The sequence below is a fragment of the Schistocerca gregaria genome, chromosome 6 (assembly GCF_023897955.1).
Source record: "Schistocerca gregaria isolate iqSchGreg1 chromosome 6, iqSchGreg1.2, whole genome shotgun sequence".
NCBI lineage: Eukaryota > Metazoa > Arthropoda > Insecta > Orthoptera > Acrididae > Schistocerca > Schistocerca gregaria.
The window spans coordinates 498,027,954-498,043,504 of record NC_064925.1 but is presented as its reverse complement, the minus strand read 5'-3'; the positions used below and the strand labels follow the sequence as shown (position 1 = coordinate 498,043,504).

General features: G+C 39.4%; 1 protein-coding gene across 3 annotated transcripts in view; it reads left to right on the top strand.

Moving 5' to 3' along the window:
• The window catches only part of LOC126279035 (fibroblast growth factor receptor substrate 2), a 42,253-nt gene that overhangs the window by 10,835 nt on the left and 15,867 nt on the right, over positions 1-15,551 (top strand). Inside the window, exon 3 of one of the 3 annotated variants that reach the window (XM_049979433.1) lies at positions 4,369-4,530. The exons of the other annotated variants lie outside the window; for them this stretch is intronic. The gene's annotated coding sequence lies outside the window, so the exon portion shown is untranslated. The remainder of the gene's footprint in view (positions 1-4,368; positions 4,531-15,551) is intronic. 3 annotated transcript variants of the gene reach the window in all.

Sequence of the window (15,551 nt, the reverse complement as noted above, 5' to 3'; positions counted from 1 at the left end):
ATCCGCTAATTCATTTTCGCATTTGCATTTTCTCTCTTCAACAGCCACTATTCTGAACAAAAATATGACATCGCCATGGGGTGCCTTTTGTCACTGGTTATGGCAAAATTATTCATGGAGGATTTCAAGAGGAGGCTCTAAAAAAAAAGCTGCAGTGAAGTTCAAATGCTTTTTCAGATATATTGGTGATACATTTGGGTGTGGCCACGCAGGAGTTGAAGGTTCAGGAGTTCCTCCAACAACAGCTCTCTGCACCCCATCAACGAATTCACTGTGGATGTGAAAGAGAATGACGAGCTCCCTTTTTGGGTGTCCAGTCAAATGCAAAGTGGACAGCACTATGGAACAAAGTGTGTAGGGATTAGTTACCCACACCAATTTGTATCTCCATGTCTCCAGCTGCCATCGTCCTTCACAGCATAAGGATATGCTATGTACACTGGCCCACGGGGCCCATGCAAAATCGGTTGAAAAAAGCCAACCTACCAAGAAAGTCCATCTACCTTTAAAATGGCTGCACACGTGACAGGCATGTATGGTTAAGTGTTTTGCTTAAGTCCTTAATGCAAAACACATCCACACAGGTCAAGCATGCTTGTACAAGCATCAGTTCATATCTGAAATACATTGAACTCGGACAGCAATGCTGTCACTTGTCTGGTCTAAGAAAGCAAAAGATTTTACAAAGATATGGAATTTCCTGCATGTTGCTGGCTACAGTGATGTAAAGGATATTTCAGTTGCAAGTGGCTCATTTTATTTTAATAACAAACAACATACTCATAGAATGGTTCTACTTGCCACAGCAGATGTTTGTTAGAGATTTATTGTATTCCATTTAGTCACAAATGGCAGAATGGTGGTGGTCTTCAGAGCAGAGATTTTTGTGGGAGACTTTAACAAGTCACTGAGCATTCAAAATAGACTGAAGTCACAAATAGTTCACAGAAACTGCTATATGTATTCGTAGGAGATGATGCTTTTACTTTGAGGACTGATGTGTTAGAAACATTCACTCTGAGTGACTGTGTAGGAAAAAACATTACAGTGACTGTTTATACAGAGGGCATTTTATTGAGCATAGTTTGTCATTTTTGCAGCATTCTTTAAGATTTTTCACACCATGAAAATCTGGAAGCAAGCCACATTGATAAAGTAAAAAAAAAAATAAACTCTTGCTTTACATAATCATTTAATTACCACTATGGGTCAAACCTATGCTCCTTGTGGTTCTCTAAATTGTGATGACATGAAGTACAGCATAATAAATAAATGCTGGCATAACATTAGATAATGTTGCGGAAGTATTTCACTTGATGCTAAACACTTTAAACCATTCATGAACTAATTTGTAAATGAAGATGAGGTTCCTCACCCATAAAACTTTGTGGATTAATAAAACAAAATTACATATGAACATTCTGTATAAACAAATAAAGGCAAATATCTTTAACAGTGCTATTGTAACTTAACTCCTGGCATTCTTGAATACTTATATAACTTTCTTCAAAATTAGTTGCAAACCATCTGAATGTCCCTTGCTCGTACAGAAAGCTAAACAAATAAAAATACCACAGCATTGGTTTGTATAGCTCGAGGTGCAGCAGTCCCTAATTTATAACTACTGTTCACGCCCCCCACCCCCCCAATGGTAATTTGATCTCAGTGAATTTATCTTTTTCATTACTATGTCTTTCTCCACTGCGGAATAAATTGTCTTATATGTAACAAGAAGCAGATCATAGCAGCCTTCCTTTATCATGATATACCGTTGATTTGATATTCTACAGGGAAAGCTGTCATCCATAAGCACAAATCTTCCAGCAATTTGAAGTTGATACATTTCAGATTGCTCCACATGACCACTATGAAAACCATCTCACAACTGATGTATGCCTGTACAAGTGTTCCTATTGTTAGTACACACACTCAAATATGTACATATTAGTATGCTTGTGCAAGCTTGCGTACATGAAAGTCAATCAAACGATTTGTAAGGCCATGATGCTTTCCCAAATTCATCGTACACATGCTTAAGGAAGCTTACATGAAACATTTGATTTTGTGTGCGTGCCAAGCATACAGTAACATGTAGTCTGCTCTAGAGCATATTAAAGAAGAAAAAATATAGCATGAGATAAATATGACCTCCTTAGAGGCAGAAGGTACAGGTTCAGGAAATAGAACAAGACAAGTTGGATAAGACAATGGTATACAGTGTGCAGTATTAGATATGGTGGAAGATGACTTCGGGTTCTGTTGAGCAAAATACCTGGAACTCAGTAGACATACCAGTCTGAAACAGTCAACAAAATCTGCATTTGTGGAACACTGCATTGCTACAAAGAGTCAGTGATATATGAATAAATGGAAATAATAAGACAGGTGTAACTGTTTTGGTATTGTGTTTTAAAGTGGCTTCGCTCTCAGTAAAGCGAGAGATGCAGCCATCAGCCAGTTGAAATTTCAATGTTGGCTGAGGATAACTTCCACCCTCTCTGTAACACACCACCTGATGTGGAGTGAGGGAAGAGGTAGAGAGTGATAATAGTATAAAGGAGGCACAATATAACAAAGGTGCTCATTCTTAAGTATCACCTGGAGATGATGGCAACGTACAGGGTTGAAATATTTTGTTTTGGGAAGAGCTGCTTCTGGCTGGACACCTGAGAGCAATATAAACAGTAGATTCACCAGGAAAGTATGCTAGTAGGCCAGCAAGGTATGGTAGCTACATCTACAACATACTTCACAAGCCAGCTAATGATGTGTGGCAGTGGGTTCTGGTACCACTAACTGATCCCCTCCTACTGTCTTCTGCTTGCAAATGGCACATGATGAGAATGATTGTTGGTAAGCCTCTGTATTGGCTATTATTTCTTGAATTTTTCTCATTGTGGTCATTATGTGAGATGTTTGTGGGAGGAAGCAATGTGTTGTCAGACTCTTCCAGGGAACTTTCAGTAGTAACCCTCTCCAAGATGCACATCATCTCTCTTGCAGTGTGTGCCACTGGAGTTTGTTGAGCATGTCTGAACACTCTATCACCAACAAAAAATCCTGTGATGATGAACAGGGTCTATCCACTTGGTAAGTTTCTCATATTGATGAACAATACTCAAGAATAGGGTGAACAAGAGCCTTATAAGCCACTTTCTTCGTTAAATTTCCTGAAAATTCTTCCTGTGAATCTTAGTCAGGCTTCTGCTTCTCCTATTATTTGTTTTATCTGGTCATTCTACTTAATGTCACTCTGGGTAGTTATTCCTATATATTTTACAGTAGGTACTGTTTCCAACAGTTTCTCATCAATAGTGTGTTTGTACAGTAGTGGATTTCTTTTCCTATGTGTGCACAATATTGTATATTTATTTACATTGAAGGTGAACTGCCATAGCCTGAAACATTCATTCATCAATCCTCTGTAGGTCATTCTGCAAATCGATTCTATCTTCTTGCATTGTTACATCGTTATGGACAACCACATAGTCTGCGAACAGTTTTAAAGAGCATCTGACACTGTCTACTAGATCACTTACGTACATTGCAAATAGTATCGGTCCTATAACACTTTCTTGGGGTAGTCCAGAAATTACATCTGTTGATTTATAACTGTTAAGAGCGACATGTTAAATAGATCCAATTACAAATCTGGTCAGATACTTAGTAAGCTCATATTTTTTTCACGAAACGGCATTGCATGATGGTGTCAAATTTCTTCCTGAAGTCAAAGAACACTGAATTGCCCGAGTGCCATTGCCTACAACACTATGGATCTCGTGGGGGAACAGAGCAAGCTAAATTTCGCAAGATCTCCATTTGTGGAAATGTTTTTGAAATTTTGTGTTTCGTAATGACTCCACCTGAGAGCAATACAAACTTTTTTACATTATGAGTATTAAGGCATTTGAACAGATTATTTTACACTATTCCTAATATAGATTATAATATTCAATTGAATTTGTCTTTGGCAACTGGTTATGCGTAAGTTAACACTCATGTTGAAAGAAATCCTAATAGATTGATGTTTTAGTCTTAGGGGTGTGAAACATTTTATTTTTTCTATTATTTTTATTATGGTTTTGACAAACAGGTAGTAAGTATTTGAACTTGATTTATCAAGAAACTTACTTCTTTACTCGGATCAGAATAATAAATTGGTTAATAGCTATTTATATAAACAACAGCTACGATAGTACAACCAATCATGTAATGATCTCAGTCATACCTTCTGTTCTGTTTAATATTGTCAGTATCGCTCTGCTACCTCAAGTGCTAGTTATAACAGCCTTTGGCCAGTAACATAACCATGTGAAGCAGTTTTATTTGTATTGCTTCTCTGTCTAGTGTGTTTATGTTATGCAACAGACTGTCTGAAAATTGTGGCAGAAGTTTGCAAGAAACTGCTAAGAATATTACTATCATGCCAAGTAAACTCAGGACTACTCACTGACAGGGACAATGTGAGGGTGTCTAGAACTGAAGTTTACAACTGTTACTGCTGCAGCCATATTGTGCATGCTGGCAAAGGTGAGCTGCCAGTATTGATTTTTCCCGTGTTTGACCGTCAGCTAATTTGTTATTTTGTTTGAGATATTATAAAACAACTTATATGACAATAATCCCGATGCTTCAGAAAATATTCCCTCCATAACAACTATGCAGTACATGGTTGGAGGAAAGAGTAATTATCGCCAACATTTTATGAATAATATTCTAATCCATTATACACCTCACTTCTGTTAACTTCCCTGTTACATAAATGTGATCATTTCACTGCATTTTTAAAACAATCAGTATAAACAAGAATCCATCCTTTCCATATGCTACATATTTTATATCAACCACGAAATTTTATTTTTGAGTTACTGACTGACTCATGGAATGATCCTACAGTATTTTAAAGGACAAAATATCATGAACCAAGCATGGTGCTTATTTTTCTGTTTTTGGTCATGGCTTCAGTAATGTTTTCATATCTACCTATTTGTATTGCCATGAGCTGAAGTGTATGCAGTGTAGTGTAGTGGTTAGCATCACTGGCTGGTGTGCTGTGGGTCTCCACTTGAAACCTGACCACCAGCAGTTATTTACTATGTAGTATTTATCATTTCTGGAAGGATCTAAAAATTTCCTCTGTTTGTAACATTTGTATATTCTGAAGTACTCCATGTTTTTTTTATAAATAAGAGCACATTCCATAGAGAAGTTCAGTTCTGTTCTGGCTGTATGTTGGTGTTCGTAATAAACATGCTTTCAGTGCTGAGTCTTGGGCTTTGTTGATGACCTTGCTTTTGGATTTGGACTCGAGTGTCGTTACGACAGGACATTGTTTGTTAGAGATGCTGGGTATTTTAGAAGATCTGCTCACCTTGGCTCCAACTTGGCAACATAAAAGCCATCGCATACATGGATAGACAGCACATTGTTCCAAGGTCCATATATTCAGGATACCAGTGGATTGCAAAACAGCAACAAGTCAGCTAATATCAGGCATCCGTTTTCCAGAGACACTGATCAGGATCCAATTAAATGGCTGAAAGGATTTGACCGAGTCACAAATACACTAGGTGAGGTGACATGATGTGTTTGGCAAATGCATGCTTTTATGAGGATGGCACAGCCCATCAGTGGTTCTAGAACTATCAGCAGAAGATCAGTAGCTGGGACAAATTCCAGGTTGTACTCATGAAAACATTGGGTGACAATCAGTACAAAGTCAACATAATGGAAGAACAATTGAAGAATAGGCCCCAGCATCATGGGAATCAACACAGTCCTGCAGATTGTCTGTTACAGTTCTATGCCACATTGTAAATCTGAATATCGCAGAAGCCAACAAAATCTCACACTTTATGGAAGGGATCACAGAAGATACGTTCCAAATGCTTCTGATAGAGATTGTGACAATAACCAAGGAATTCATCAAGTGGTGCCAGCACATTGAGGAAGTGCTACAGAAATGAGTCGGACAAAAGAAGTATGACCGACTCCTGAATATGGTTCCTAAGTTGTGGAAGACCACTACAACCTTACCTCTGTCACCAGGTAGTGTGAGAACAGAAACTGCAGTGTATGGCAACCAGAACTGTCAAACCAAGTAAGCAAGAGGTAGCAGTCATGGATGTTGACACCATACATCAGGAGGTAATAGAGAATGTTGAAGTAGTGTGTGTATCCACAGCACCAAACTCTGCCACCAGTCAAACTTGCCAGGAACAATGGACTCAGCCAACGCAGACTTATGCACAGCTGTGGAACAACAATCCAGCACCCAACCAAAACATGTACAACTAACTCCTCCATCAAGTATGCTGCCCCAAAGAAGAACAGACATTTGGAGGGAGGAGGATACATTTTTGACACATGTTACTGCAGGGAGAAAAGGTGAGTTTTTGACATCTACTATACCACCAGATGTCAACCATCACAACAGTTCTATGTACACAAGTCAACTGCAGATGATTATAATTTATCTGGGGGAAGAAGACCATCACCATATTCTGGACAAAGTGGCTCCCCAACATGCCATAGCTGATCCCTATAGACATAGACACCTGCCACTCGCTCAGCCACTAAATTCAGGAAGCTAAATGAGGCAACCATCTTTGGATTTGCGGCTGCCACATATGAAAATCTTCTTTAGATGACAGTTACCAGTATATCAGCAAATCTCAAATATGTCTAGACATCATCATCAATGAACAACCTGTCTGGGTGCACGTCAACTTGAGGACTTCCTTTTGTATAATGACAAAAGCTTATCATTGTCAGCTAAAGAAGACTATGTTCCGTGATATATAAGCAATTGTGCTGAATGTCACAAATGGGAAATACATCCAGCCAACAGCACACATCCCATATAATTTGTTATTTTAACAGAATGTAGTCATAATGTTCTTCTCAGAAGGGCCTTCTTGCAGGTATCACAAGCAGTCATTGACTGTACAAGACCATAGCTCCTGATGGAGCTATTCTAACAAGCGCATATAATAAAGATTGCCCTGGTCAGTCATTTATCATTGAAGACGACTTTATCCCTCCATCATCAACAAGACTAGTTTCTGTCAATAACGAAGGTGCACAGTTAAATTGTGAAACTTTCATCAGTTGAAGAAGGCTTCTTAGGCTCCTAAAAGAAATCTACATGACAGTGATGATCATAAACATTGGCGATGGTCAAAGGGAACTTTGGATCAGTAATTGTCACGAGGAGCCATGGCTCACCCCTAAAGATATGTGCATAGGGGCAGCTGAACCACTCCAGGAAGGGCAATTCAGTGCCATTGCCAAAGAATTATGCTTTGTTACCACTACAGACAACACAGAGTAGGAATCTATTGTCAAACTGTCAATAGGATCTGGTCTAACCGAGAAACAGTGTTGATGAGTGTTAGCCATTGTGCACCGGTTTTTGAGTGCTTTCAAATATGGAGTGCAGGAAAGGTAGACTAAGTGACCCATGGTAAAACACCTTTTCAACACTGGAGATCAGCCACCGGTTAGCTGGCACTCATGTAGCGTGTCCCGATCTGAACAACTGGTAATCTGGAAGGAAGTGGAAGAGATGCTGTAAGATTATATCATTGAATCTGAGGTCGTCTCCAGTGGTGCTTGTGAGGAAGAAGGATGGCACATGGCCTTCCTGTATTTATTACTGAAGACTGAACAACTGAAGGAAAAGGATGTCTACGCATTGGCGTGCAGTTACGATATCCTAGACTGCTTGAAAGTAGCAAACTATTTGTCAACCATGGACATTCAAACAGTTTACTGCCTAATCGAGTTTTATGAGGCTGACAGGGCATATACTGCCTGATTACACCTGACAGCATCTATGAGTTCAAAGTTATGCCATTTGGACTGTGTAATGCTGCAGCCAACTTTGAATGCATGACGGACAACCTTCTTCTGCCTCTTAAATGGGCCACATGTCTTTGCTAATTGGATGACATTGTCATTTTTTAAAAGTCATTTCAAAAACATCCAAGCCACCAGACAACTATGTTTAAGTATGTTCATACTGCAGGCCCCTGCCGGAATCCAAGCATATGCTTCTTCCATGTCCAAAAAACTAAACTTTTGGGGGCTCTTAATGAATGCTGATGGGAGTCTATCCTGATCCAGAGAAAGTAAGAGCCATCACATATTTTGTGACTCCTTAAAAGATTAGAGATGTGAAAAGCTTTCTCTGAATGTTGTCGTATTACCAGCTGTTCATATAGGACTTCTGTACCAAGTCACGTTACTTGCAAGAACTATTGAAAAGAGACATCAATTTTTTTTCTGGAAAGAAGTACAAGAAAAATGTTTCCTTGTCCTGAAGTAGTTGTTAACATCTCTACTCCTACCATAATATGATGAGAATGCCAAGACAGAACTTCATGCTAGCACTAGTGAAAATACAGGAAGGTGCTGAATATGCGATAGCTTATGTTTCCAAAGTACTCTCCAAGTCTGTGATAAACTACTCTAGAACCAAGAAAGAGTACCTAGCAGTTGTTTAGACCATCAACAGATCCCTACCATGTTTATTTGGCAACCCATTCATTGCTTTGACAGACCACCATTTCTGTGCTGCTTGACTAGCCTGCTCTAGCACTTGCCTGCGAAAGGCAAAGGTCCCGAGTTAGAGTCTTGGTGCGGCACACAGTTTTAATCTGCCAGGAAGTTTCATATCAGCGGACACTCTGCTGCAGAGTGAAAATCTCATTCCGGAAACATCCCCCAGGCTCTGGCAAAGCCATGTCTCCGCATTATCATTTCTTTCAGGAGTGCTAGTTCTGCGAGGTTCGCAGGAGAGCTTCTGTAAAGTTTGGAAGGTAGGAGACGAGGTACTGGCAGAAGTAAAGCTGTGAGGGTGGGGCGTGAGTCGCGCTTGGGTAGCTCAGTTGGTAGAGCACTTGCCTGTGAAAGGCAAAGGTCCTGAGTTCGAGACTCGGTCCGACACACAGTTTTAATCTGCCAGGAAGTTTCAACATCATCATAACTGATATTCAGGATAATCACATGTAACGTCTCTGCTTTCCAAATGGTGGATACTTGCAACTTGCAGAATCATGTAAAGTAACCTAACAAGTTTTGTACAAAAAATTAATACACTTCTACATGGGTTCATTTCATAAACTGTAAAATATCTGGAGAGTACTCTACCTCAGCCCATATCTATGGTGACGGAGGCTATTGCATGTGCAATTCTTCTGTAGAGGTTGGCAATGTCACAGACTGGTGAGGCATACACAATGTCTATACATAATATTTTTCACATAACCTACAGTAATAAATGCAGAGGGGTTGTGTCTAGACATCATGATGGTCAGTTGGTTGAACCAGCACATCCTATCCATTACCATGAAAATGTTCATTTGAGGATGTCATGAATACGTAAACTCTAGTGAAGTGGTGCACCACTCTGTTAGAATATCACCTTTGGCTGAAGTGAAGAAGCTGAGGGACAGCAGATTTCCCAAGTATGTTCAGATAGACAGTTCCTGTTACTGCATGCTTGATGAAGAAAATGGTACAAGTATGCTGTCTTCCAGCAGCAGCGCGTGCGCACTCGCACGCATATATATATACATATATATTCAAAATAAAGATTCCAAGACTTACCAAGCGGTAAAGTGCCGGTAGATAGGCACAATGAATAAAACACACATTCATTGTGCATATCTACCGGCGCTTTCCCGCTTGGTAAGTCTTGGAATCTTTGTTTTTAATATACTTTTCCCATGTGGAAGTTTCTTTCTATATATTCACCTGTTTGCTGTATCTGACACATTCTAAAAAACTATAGTGATTATCCGAGTCCGAGATGTGAGTGTTGTTCTGATTAATCTTTCCACATGTCGCGAAGGTTGCTTCATAAGAGAAAGTGACATTTCCTAGACTGTTAGAGTTTTGCTCAACTAGTCCAACATCTCAGTAGCAAATTCATGGCAAAGATGCAAGTCATTTTGCTTTAATGCTTGCACAATTGAAACTTTGCAAGTGCACAATCAAAGTTGTTTGTGCAGCACCTTCTATACTGCAGAACAAGGGATATGTAGCTCTTGTGATGCTCGATGAACAGACTTTACTGGGCTTATTTGAAAAATATCTCTGATCACCTCTACCATTTCATCAGATATGTGTTTTCTGCCATAACCTGACTGTCTGTTTACACTTCAGTGGCTAGGAACTTCTCATACCAAGCCTTAATGATCTTCATGTCTGGAGTCCTCCTTTGAAATCATATCAAAAATTTCTTTGGACAGCAGATTGTGATTTTGTTTCTGCATACCACACCACACATTGGACTCTCTCATTGGGCTCTTTCTTGAGGTGTAATCATTTCTGGTAATGATTTAGCATGTGAAGCAATACAAAAGAAATCATTTAGGAAAAACTGGGCACAAAACGTTTTGAGTTGCTTTGCATGATGAAGTAATGTATGCACGCTTGAAAGCCACATGGATTATCAGTGTGGTGTAATCCATGAGAATGCGCCATGAAAGAGCAATACTGTCAACTTCCAATAGAGCCTACCATGGGCGAGAGCCTATTTAAGCCCTGCCGTGTTACAATCATGCTCAGCTATCATGTTATTAGTGCTTGCATACACTTGCCTTATCTTATTGTGCTCAGTGTATGTTATGGTGATAGGTGTACATGCCACAGTCTAATAAAGTTGTACTAACATTCCTAGTTTTGTTATGTGTCCAAGTTACAACACATGCTGCCACAAATTTTAAGTATCTGTGTCTCTTGTCTTTTTTCCAATTGTATTTGGAAATCAGGGACTTTTATTTCTGCCTTCGCTGTTTACATTTACTCGGCAGCTCACTTTTCAAGCACATTTCCCTTGCAAACTCAGCTAGTTCCAGAATAAGTGACTTCTTTCAAACACACTCACATAATCCAATATTGGCATGATTTGGAACACATTGACCAGTTTCCTTACAAGTTTCTGAAACTGTACCAGAAAAATGATCCTACTTCTCACTATCTGCAGTAACATTTTGTTACCTCCAAGCCATGAGAACTTTGTTCCTTTTCAAACCATTATTTCCTTGCAAAATGGTTCAATCACATTGTACGATCTGTCTTTTGCAGCATACTAATCTTACCTAACCCAATTCTATTGCAAGTAATTTGGTTAATCAAGAAGGGAAGCCATTGTGAGGCTGCCCATGTTATGCAGCAGCTAATTTGCAACCAATGTTCACATTATTGTGTCAGCATAATGATTAACAAGCTACAGTGAGAATGAATGGAACTGATAGAGAATTCATTCTGATAACACACCATATATTGTCACAGAGCAGGTTCCCACTTCTTCACTCGTGTGATATTGATTGTTTTTCCAGCACCAGCATATTAGTAGTCTCCAGGTGCTAACAGGCTCTGCAGCATGTGTGTGTACATGTGCTTCATTCCCAGCTACTACCACACCCGCACCTTCCATAATACTACCGACCAAAGTGAGGCATTGGTTAACTACATTTGAGAGAACGTTTTTTAAATGTCCTTCTGCCCATCTTCATTTAATCGTGTCTGAGCTACATCTGTAATTAATTAATACTCTATATATACTAGATTACAAATACAAGTAAATGATAGTTATACATTCATATATACATTCATGATCTTCACATATTGTAAGTCGTCATTATTGTCTAAAGCAAGGCTCATATCTCTCTCCAGTGTTCGGCACACTTCACTGCAGCGCCGTTGGCCAACCACAGGTCTTGGAAAATGCATGGGGCCAGCAAAGATGGACAGGTCAGCAGGTGTGTCATGGTTTGTTTTCCTCCACATTGGCAGGGCTCTTCTTCGGCGTATCCCCACTTGATTAGGTTATCCTGTGATCTTCCCATTTGACATCTAAGTCTATTTAGGCTCTTCCAGACTCTCCATTCTAAGTCTATTTAGGCTCTTCCAGACGCTCCATTCCAATTGTGATCCAGCAGGAAGTTTTTCTTTAATGTTCCAACTTTTCAGACTGCCTTTATCCAATTTCTGTTTCCACATTGATTCTCTAGTTGTAGACTGACTTTCGGTTAGTGGACGTTCAACTTTTATGAAGTCTTTCCTAGATTTAAGTCTTGCCTCCGCTGGCTGATGTGCGTACAGGGTATGTCTTCTATCTTCGCACTGCCTGCTTCGTTCGGCCATCGCCAACGTTTGCCGTCTGATCGGAGGGGGGGGGGGGGGGGGGGGCTATTCCAGAACACATATAAAGGAGATCATCACGGCATGTAGGCTTCAGGCATCCCGTGATTAATCAACATGAGTCATTCAGTGCTGCGTCTAGCTTCTGAGCATGTGTCGATCTTCTCCATACGGGGCATGCATATTCAGCTGTAGCAAAGCACAATGCCAGGGATGATGCACGTAGAATTTCAGGGTTTGCTCCCCAGTGTGAGTTGGTAAGTTTACGGATTATGCCGTTCCGTGTGTTGACTTTCGCTCTAGTTTTTTCTGCCGATCCAGTTTAGGTTTTCCATTATTCCCCTAAATCCATTAAGGTATGTCCCAGAATCATGTCTTTGTGAGGGACATGACCTATTTCCATTACCAGTGCTGCAACAAAAAATATTGATCATTTACTCTGGTACGTAAAATGTTTGCCACACACCAAAGTAAAATCTGAAAACAAACTGAGAAAGTATGTCCTTGGAAACTCCTTTTCCATGGAATAATTTGTATTACTGTAAAGTGTAAAAGGTGGTGCGTAGGAATTACTAACTCACATCTGTATACCTTTTCTCCCTTTTGGAAAAAAAGAGAAAAAAACACCTTAGAAATGTTCAGAATGTGACAATATGTAAAAATTAGTTTGCGATGTGAATGTAAAATGACTTGCTCCACATTGTTACGATCTATTGTGCAAAAGATCAATGAAACATGCAACAATAACAATATTCCAACTCATAATTATCATTTTTGCCTTTGTTTCTCTGTTGGTTACTGAAAGCACATTAGAATTTTATCATTGCTGTGCCCATTGAAACAAAGTATTTCATGCCTACCATCACTATCCTCCTGGGAGCAACCAAATACGTTTATCAAATGTCTGCACAGTTCTTACTTTACTTAGATAACCTTGTTTGGAGCAGATTTTTTCAACTTTAATGTAGCACATAATAGTATGTATGTATATGACCTTTGTTCTTCTCTCAGTCGTGTCACCTGTTTCTTTGTGTCCTTTACAAAGTTCATTAACTATATACTGGAGTGCTATTATAGGGAATGGAAATGAAGTCCCATGCGTTTTGACAGATGCCTTCCTCTGACCATAATGTGGATGAATGATGATGATGATGAAGATGATACAACAACACCCAGTCATCTCGGAAAATCCCTGACCTCTCCGTGACCCCGTACTCGGGAAGCGAGAACACTACCGCGAGACCACGAGCAGTGGACTGCTATTATAACAACAGTTTAAGAAAAACTGTTGTTACCCAGCTCCTTTTGTGCAATGCCTAACTTGATGCACCCCATAAATGTTTTCCGTCTTCTCCCTTAAAATGCATGTTATAGTTCTGAAACTCTAGTAATTTTATGCAAATATTATCCAGCAACTTACCTGGCTCAGTTTTCATCTTTTCCAGTGTTTCAGGTATTGATTCGTAATCTAATGAAAAGTCTCGTTGCAAAAGGTAATTTGGTAGCCGTAAATCATCCTGCAAAAAAGCTACATTCCGAGAGTTGTAATAGTAAATAAATGTGTATTGGTTAAGAATACTAAAAGTAACATCCTTACATGTGACTCTTCAAGCTTTCCCAGCAGATATGTTGTAAATAGTCTTCACAGGTTTGCCGCCGGATCACGTTTTGCAAATTGCACAATATTTCTCGGAGCAACCTAGCGACCAACAAGGTTGAACTACCTGAAGATGTTGGACAGTTGCTCCAAGGAAATAATGTGGAATTTGCACAACATGATCCGGTGGCAAACCCGTGAAGACTATTAAAAACATCCTTGTATGTCTGCAGACAGGTGATTATCGTAATAAACTGTACTGCAACTACAGATTCATAGTTGAGAATTGAGTGTCACTACAATGTGTGACTGCACTGTGTGACAAAAACGGAGATAAATTGAAGCTTAAAAATGCCTCTGACACTGCGGGCCTTAGAGATAGAGCACTAGCTCAGCTGTAGAAAGTTGGAGATGAAAGTTGACTCCATTCTCATTGGAGGAACAGCCTGGCTTTTGCCTCAAAAGATTTTAGAAACTGTGGAAAACCTGAATCAAAATGAGTAGACAGCGGTTTGAACCCAGATGCTCCTTACATAATTTCAGTGTCTGGAAATGCTGTATGTGTCAAGCAGAGTGGGTGTGCCACTAAATTATCAGTATTACTCCGCACTGTCAAAAAAAGAGTTGGAGAACAGTGTCACTGAACAGTCGATAGAAAATTACGATACTTTGACTGTAAAAGAATTGATTCACCAACTTGAAATGCATGTGTAGTAGTTAGTAAGAATGAGTTACGGTTAACCTGTAATCCTGGTTGAGAGTGAATAAATTGCAATGAAAAAATTAAAATTTGCTTCGTCTGTCTTAAAGTGAAAATCTTGTCCCAGTCAGCGCACACACACGCGCACACACACACACACACACACACACACACACACACACACACACACACACCATAGAGGTATGCGAGGGGAAAGATACATACAAAGTAGGTTTCATCTGTTATGACAAGGCACAGTCCGATGATCACTGTTTATGGAGCTCTGATTGTCACCAGGTGTGGAGCTCTGGTTCTCTACTTGTGTGGAGCAGAGGGTGTGACGTCATTGAAAAAAAAAATAAAGAAGGAAAAAAATGGAAAACATATTTTATCCTAATATAGCCCTTAAAATTTTGTTCATATTTTGCAAAAACACCGGTGATGTATTTTGTAAAGACAAGAGCTTCTTGTTTCAGAAGATTATTGTACCTGTCACATGGTACTGCTTAGTACTGCCTCTACGTTTAAACTGGAAACACTAATGAAAGGCAAATTTTATCGAGAAGGGCACACACTTTTCCAAGAGTTAATAACACTTGTATTTTTACTGTCATGTAGACCACAGAGAAATTGAGAAAAGATAGGTAAAGAAATTGCATAATATTTGTTCCAAAAAATTTGTGATCCTCTTCAAATAAACAACAAGGAAGAGGTCAGTTGCTGTCAGAGATGTGCTGTAAGGCACTAGGTTTGAGAAAGTGATATTGATGTGCACTTGCAACATACTTGAAGAGAGATGAGATTTAGCTTGGAAAACAGTACTCAGTAAATTTAATGAATCAGTATTTAAAATGCGTCATGAAACAGCTTACTCCATCATACATTCAACTTGAGAAGCATACAAGATGATTAGAAGATGATTAGAGCACTTACAAAGGCCTGTGGGCATTCACTCCACCACACACATAGATGAAGCACGTAAAGAGCATAACCAATAATAGTAGAGAAAGTTTGCTCATCATGCAGTATTCAGTGGCTTATGGAGCATATATTTTGACAACATAACATAATTTGAAAATCTCTCCAGGTCTCCCCCACACA